The sequence below is a fragment of the Pseudophryne corroboree genome, chromosome 4 (assembly GCF_028390025.1).
Source record: "Pseudophryne corroboree isolate aPseCor3 chromosome 4, aPseCor3.hap2, whole genome shotgun sequence".
Taxonomy (NCBI): domain Eukaryota; kingdom Metazoa; phylum Chordata; class Amphibia; order Anura; family Myobatrachidae; genus Pseudophryne; species Pseudophryne corroboree.
In genome coordinates, this window is record NC_086447.1 from 481,157,799 (window position 1) to 481,165,843 (window position 8,045).

The 8,045-nt window shown below is 39.3% G+C and overlaps 1 pseudogene; it reads left to right on the forward strand.

The window, feature by feature from the left end:
- The first annotated feature begins 233 nt into the window (after positions 1 to 233).
- Positions 234 to 352, forward strand: LOC134913060 (5S ribosomal RNA; annotated as a pseudogene).
- The last annotated feature ends 7,693 nt before the right edge of the window (positions 353 to 8,045 follow it).

The following is an 8,045-nucleotide window of genomic DNA, read 5'->3' on the forward strand; positions in this document are numbered from 1 at the left end:
ATGTTACTTCTTTTTTCTTACACTCTCTCATCCATAATCTAAGGTTGTTTCTCTGCAATGCTCATAATAGCAACAGAGGCTCCCTTTTGGACAGCAGAAGCGTAATACTAATTTATTTTATCAATCACAGACCACCTGTACTCCTCGGCTATCCCCTTTTTTTCATTTTCAATACACTCTCTCATCCAATTTGGGTAAATCCATGTAAACATTAACCCGTCCCACATAACTTCTGCTACAGTCATACTACACTGGACATGCCCAATCTCATCTGATCTTGGAATCCAAGCAGTGTTGGGCCGGGTCAGTACCAGAAGGGGAGACCCTCTGGGAATACCAGGTACTGTAACGTGAGGGACGAGCTATCTATATACTTACCCAGGAAAGCAGAAGTGTACTTTTCTTCTTTCAAAACCAGATAAATTTGGCGCACAGACTCTCTCATTGCCAATTCGATGGAAACAGATAGGCAAAAGCAGAAGTGACTGGTTCTTTATACTCAACACTATTTTTTAGTAGATTGGTATCATTGAATTAATACTCAATAAGGTATCCTATGGGCTCTTGGAGTCACAAAGCCTGATTTCTGTTCCATTTAATATCTATTATGGATTCATGATTCTATATCACAGAACAGGAAAACGATAATTTCGCTCTGAAAAACGTCTTTTCATTCATGCCTGACATAGACAGTTTATTTAATACAATTTTTAACTAATTTTTTTCTCATTTAGTTATCATTATTTTCGTCTGTATATCATTAATAAAAGTTAAGTTTTAACGAAAAAATCTTTACTTACCTTCAATATATTTACCTTATAATTCATCCTATACATTTACCACATTATTTTGTAAAAAGTGTGCCCCAGAGAGACTAAATAGTCTTTTTGCATCTCTGCAAAACCCCACAAAATAGTTTATCCTGAACTAACGTCTGGGAGGACCACCAACCAGATGCTGCTGCATAAAACCTTAGAGGCAAAGTCAGTTTGGATCCTAGTTTTTGGTATCCAGCACTCAGAATACTGGCGCTGGAATCCCGACAGCTGTAAGAATACTGATGCCGGAATCCCTACAGCCAGAATCCCGGACACAAGTATTACAGGGGGGAAGGGGGGTTGGCTTAGGCAGTGGAGGGAGGGTTAGGCTGTGTGGAAAGGAGGTTGGTTAGGGTTAGGCTGTGAGGAGGAAGGGTTAGGCTGTGGGAAGGGAGGATTAGGGGGAGGTTTAGGATTAAGGATACTTACCACCACTGCCCAGGTAGGGATTTTAAGCAGTCTGGATGCCGGGGTCAGCTTATTCAAGATCCAACCGGTCCCGAGATCCAAATGTTGAATAAAGTGTTCTCTTCAACCTGATGTTCTCTGTTAAATCCTTGGGAATCACCCCACCTCCTGCTGACGTGTTTTAAGAAGTAGATTATCTCTTTCAAAGCTGGCTCGTCACATGTAATGCTTAACACGTTGAAAGTGTAGTTATTCATTTTTTTTAATGATATTGGCAGTATGTGACTATTGTATACCTTATTTTTTATATGGTACATTTTTGGAGGACATGGGGGGAGGAGTTTCCAATCAGATTTAAAAAAAATAATTTTTTTTATGGCTGATTTTTCTTTCCATTTCTTTTTTCTACTTGATTAGCACCTGTTTATTTCCGCTCCAAAAATTCTCCATTTTCATGCAAAAAACACATAGGATTGCAAAAAGTCACAGACCGATGTGATTTTGCGCCCGCGATCATGGAATAAAAGCCTGCCTCTATATATATATATATATATATATATATATACAGCAATATCAGCCCGGCACTCTGTTTTTAGATCCAAACGCTGCCCTGGTGCCTTCAGTGTAAATTTCAATATCTTGCAAAAAAAGCTGCGGCACTCAAGGTCTTTAGAAAAAGTCAAGTGTATTCAAATAGTCAGAAACATTCCATCGACGTTTCGGGGACTCCAACCCCTTTGTCCAGATGTACACTTGTACACACGCAGCTTTTTTTGCAAGATATATATATATATATATATATCCAATAAAGTAGGAGCACTCACCAGTCTTCATAATATTCTGATTTTTATTAGCAGCAAGACATCAATAGAGGGGTGTAATCGACGTTTCGGTTCCCAGTGGAACCTTTGTCAAGATCATAGAGCACAATAAGTGGTCCCCTTATAAACCCTAAAGTGACCCTCCCCCTAATTAATGTAATTATGGTTTATCAAGTAATCCACCAACATCAAACATCTAAAATCTACATGTAAAGACACTACATAGACAAACACAACATATACATAAAAGATAGAATCCATAGTTACCGGATAGACACATGATTCACTACTACCCGCTGTACTCAGCGGTAAACTTGCGGCGTGCGTTTCACTGCGCACTTGACTTCCGGTATCTGGAACGCAAGTTCCGGACACCTGACCGGAAGTGCTCAATATCATCACTCGAATCTCACATAGAATACCGGCTCACAATAATCTAGTCTCCATGGAGACGTGACAACAAATCAGAAGGATTTGTAACCAGAGCAGCATCTTAAAAATGTTTGTTAATATGGTGTAGCCAAATTGTGAGATATTGATAGAGGCAAAATAGTGAACCTTACATGTGTCTATTCGGAAAGGTCACACAAAGTCAGCAGCACGTGAACTATAGTAAATTCTAGCAAAATCTAATCTCTAGAGTATAATTAATAACTCAAAATGAAATGAATGTAAACCTGGGCATGGACACAGACCGTCCACTTAAAGGAGCCACAGAAAGCAAAAAAATGAAAAATATAATAAAAATAAAAAGGAAAAAGAAAAAAGGAAAAGCAGATATTTATTCCATATGTCCATGAAAATTCATTCCAGAAAGATGCCATATTGGATGCCCTCATTCAGGCCCTTGGGGAGTATAGTGTCCAGTCGAAAGATCCATGAAGCCTCGCGTTGGAGCAATAATTTTGCTCTATCCCCACCTCTCTTTAAAGGAGCTATACGATCTATAATCATACATTTCAATGAAGCCAGAGTATGTTTCGCCTCAAAAAAGTGCCTAGCAACAGGCTTATCCGAATGTCTCTCACTTAGTGCTGTTCTGATTGACAAGCGGTGATTCGCCATCCTTTCACGGAATGGACGCACCGTTTTGCCCACATACATCAGGGAACATGGACACGTAAGTGTATAGATGATAAAGTCAGAGGTACAACTCACTCGCTGGCTGATCTTAATTTTTTGTCCTGTATGTGGATGGTGGAAATATTCTCCGGAGGTCATGCTCCTGCAAGTCGTGCAATTCACGCATCGATAACACCCCTTCTTTTGTACTGATAGCCAAGAATCAGATTCTGATCTTAATGGTCTATCTGGTTGCATGAGAATATCCTTTAGATTTCGTCCTCTTCTAAAGCTGATGAGAGGCTTAGCTGGTAAATGCTTGCACAGGACTGGATCACTTTTAACCACCGGCCAGAGATTTTTAACTGCTCGTCGAACCACAGGACCCGCAGTGTCAAATGTTGTTGAGACCACAAAGGGATTTTGCGGCCTACATTGTTTCCTGACATTTCCTGTTGAGAAAATCTTTAAAGCTTTTTGTATACAATTGTCAATAGTCTGTTGACTATAACCCCTAGAGGAAAATTTTCATTTCATCTCTTCCATTTGTATCTTGGCTGTATCGGGTTCTGAGTTATTTCGGAGCACTCGCAAAAATTGTGAAATCGGCATATTCTGTTTAAGCGAGCCTGGGTGATTGCTACCAAAATGTAATAAAGCATTGCGATCTGTGGACTTCCTGAACAGTCTGTGTCCATACCCAGTCTCTGTGGCTTAGACGGTTACATCAAGAAAATTGATCTCACCCCCACTATATTCCATGGTAAATCTAATTGGAGAGTCAAGGCCATTGAGGTGCTCCAGCATCTCCTGGAGTGCCACCTCACTGCCTGTCCAGATTAGAAATACATCATCAATGAAGCGACAATAGAAGCCGATACTATCCCCAAATAGCGGGAAAATGTGTGTATTCTCATAAGCATCCATATATATATTTGCGTACGATGGCGCTATATTACTGCCCATCGCGGTCCCCGCCATTTGGAGATAGTATCGGCCGCCATACTGAAAATAATTGCACGTGAGAGTCAATTCTAACAGATCAACCAGAAATTCAATCGGTGGAGAGACCATCTGCGTACTAGACAAAGCTCTGCGTACAGCCATCAAACCGTCACTGTGTGGTATGACGGTGTATAGAGACACCACATCCATGGTGACAAGGATCCCCCGCAGCGAAGATGGAAGTGTACTAATCAAACCCAAAAAATCACTAGTATCCTGTATGTAGCTCTTGGTCTTTTTAACATATATCTGAAGAAAACTATCTAGATATTGTGCCACAGATGAAAATAGAGAGTTCCGGGCCAAAATAATCGGTCGACCCGGAGGTCCCACCAGGGTCTTGTGTATCTTGGGTAGCAGGTAAAGCATAGGACAAATGGGATAATCAGTTTTAAGAAAATTTAGTACATCAGAGTCAATCCACCCATTAGAAAAACCAAATTCTAGGCTGCTATCCAGACGGTTCTTAAAGGGAATTGTGGGGTCTCCCCCCAGCACCCTGTAAGTATCCCTGTCTGATAGCTGTCTCATTGCCTCTTTATCATAATTCTTGGTATCTAGTATTACCACAGCACCCCCCTTATCGGCGGGGCGTATGGTTATCAATGGATTATCTTTGAGGTCTCTAAGTGCATTCCTTTCCAGTGAACTCAAATTGGATCTAACATGTTTCTGTTTGGTAAGTGATTCCTGTATGTTTTGATCTAGTAATCTAGTAAACGTTTTTATACTAGGATTTAGTGAGGGTGGATCATATTTACTCTTTTTCTTAAATTGTGTCGTAGCACAATCCATTTTTCGTGTATTTTGAAATTTCTCTGTCAATCTGAGTTTTTTACCCAGTTTATATTTGTCAACTGACCATCTAAAGTTATCAAACTTAGGTGTAGGGATGAAGCTTAACCCCTTAGATAGCAAACTGATCTCAGGTTCCGATAATTTATGCGAAGATAGGTTAATTACTAGGTCTTCTGTGCTTTTGTAGTCTTCTTTTTTTCTTTTGTGTTTGCCCCGCCGGAGGTGGGGCCTCCTGCGTTTAAAGTCGCGTTATTGATTTTAGAACGAGTGTTAGCCCTGGGTAGGGGAGGTTTACCAGATAACTGGGAATCAGAGGAGTCTCTGTCTGAGGATGATAAACTGTCAAATTGAGACTGATTGTGATAATGTCTAAGGTTTCTAGATCTAAATGGTAGTGAATTATCACTGCCTGTGAGCCATCTGTAGACTCTATGGTCCTTATAATCACGTTCCACTTTAGTGAGTTTGGCCCTTTTAAAAGTCACCAAATCCTTATGGTATTTATCAGTCTGCTCTTTAAGTATACTCAGCCACTGTTGTGAAGTGTCTGCTTGTAAAATCTCAGTTGCTACCGAGCGTGAATCAGTTAACTCCGTCCTCACTTTCTTCAAATCTACCCCTACCTCTTCTATCACAAGTAAAAGTAAATCAAAGGAACATTTGTTCAGGACCGAGCACCATCTGCTACAAAAGGCTGGGTTATTCCTCCCAATAGTTGGGATATTTTTAATGCGGAAACCCCTTGGTAGTTGTTTTTTTCTGTAATAATCGGACAAAAATTGCCCATGTAGCAGAAGGTCCACTTCCTTTTTCTGTAAATTAAGCAATTTGTGATACAGATCTAATGCGCTCTCTGCAGGTAATCGCTCAAAATCACTGAAACCAGACAATACCCTCTCTGCATCCTCATCGGTTAAAGCTAAAAGCTCATGTTCGGCTGAAAATAGAAGCTCAGTCGACACAATGTTATCCATGTGTCGATCAAATGGTTTATCACCTAAACGACAAGATATTCAATCAATATCACTGAATCACAAAAAAAACCGTCTATGCCACAGAGTAATCAAAAAAATATACAAAAATAAAAAAAGTGAAAAAAAATTATATATCCAGAGAAAAACCCAGGAAAAAAGTATGAAATCATAAGTCCATATCCAGAGTTCACGTCTGCATTAGAGCCCATTCATTACGGTATATCATATCTTCATATCTGATAATTCTGATAAAAAATCCTTAAGATAAACAATCCTGTTTGCCTGGTGCCGGACATAAAGTTGCAACTTGAAAGTTGAAACATAAATATTCGCAGGAACAGTCCACACTCTGGCCTTATCCACAGATGCTGGGGTGACTTCCAAACAAAAATGAATCCTCAAGATCCATTAGTACAAATATATCCAATAAAGTAGGAGCACTCACCAGTCTTCATAATATTCTGATTTTTATTAGCAGCAAGACATCAATAGAGGGGTGTAATCGACGTTTCGGTTCCCAGTGGAACCTTTGTCAAGATCATAGAGCACAATAAGTGGTCCCCTTATAAACCCTAAAGTGACCCTCCCCCTAATTAATGTAATTATGGTTTATCAAGTAATCCACCAACATCAAACATCTAAAATCTACATGTAAAGACACTACATAGACAAACACAACATATACATAAAATATAGAATCCATAGTTACCGGATAGACACATGATTCACTACTACCCGCTGTACTCAGCGGTAAACTTGCGGCGTGCGTTTCACTGCGCACTTGACTTCCGGTATCTGGAACGCAAGTTCCGGACACCTGACCGGAAGTGCTCAATATCATCACTCGAATCTCACATAGAATACCGGCTCACAATAATCTAGTCTCCATGGAGACGTGACAACAAATCAGAAGGATTTGTAACCAGAGCAGCATCTTAAAAATGTTTGTTAATATTGTAACCCTCCTTTGTACCCTAATAATACACTGAAAAGGTTACTATTTCAATTGAACAGAGTGCCTCCACCCAAGCAATATTTATTCCCCCCGTTAGCTTGCTTGGGAAAGCCTTTACCAGTAATGATATATACATATACTGTATCCAGAGGGGTAATTGATAGAATTGTTTGTTTACCTTATTGTCACCTTATTTCTTGCAGGGGCTGTTCTTTCGTTTACCAAGGATGTTCTCCACTTCACTGGTAAGTATTCATTAATATAAATCACTTCATATATAAATATTATTGTTTATTCACAAAGATGACAATATTTATTTAACTGAAACAATGCATATCATTACACTATGCTATACCATATCATGTCACTATACATAAAATATTACCGTGCATGCAATACAAAAAAAAACTAGTTATTACTGAATGTTATAAAGCTAGGTTGTTAATCTTTATACAGTAACCTTATATTACCCACTGTATATTACAGTTCTCTGTTATGGTATACCATATGGTGATTGTTGGTGCACAGTTGGGGCCCAATATACTTTCTATCATACATATGCCTTTGTCGAAGTATAGTAACTTGAATCTATGTCCTTTTCCTGAGTACTAGGTAAGCGGTAGAGACACTTATGCTTTCCAATTTCCTCCGGAGTATCTTGTCTACATCTACTGATAGCAATATATTAGTGCAATATGGTATAAAGGTTGAGCTCCGCTCTGAGAGTTTTGTGTGGGTTGTCAGTCGTCAAAGAAAAGAAATGTTACCAGTATCCCATCTGCCTCTTATGACACTCGAAATTTCCCTGGCATACTAAACTCCGTCTACATATAATGTTCCTTTGCTTTGGTATAGCATTCTTTACTATTGTCCTCGCTATATAATATTCCACCTATATGGAGGATCTCTCGGTTGTCTCAAGTTAGCTATAGAAATGAGAGACCAAAGATGATGAACATTATATCAATAGTGCCAGGTTTAATAGATCCTCAAGTTAAAGTCTATCTCTGACACTCAACCTTATTGTGGATTTCACCGTGAGAGGATGCACTATTATAAGCTAGTCCATATGGTGTCTGGGTATGCTCCTTCCCTTATCCGTGTTCTCCTCACTCACTGGTTTTAATATGAACTTTACTATAAAGTGTCACAATGGTGTTTCCCATATAATATTTGTGAACCTTAGTCCATTTCCAGAAGATCT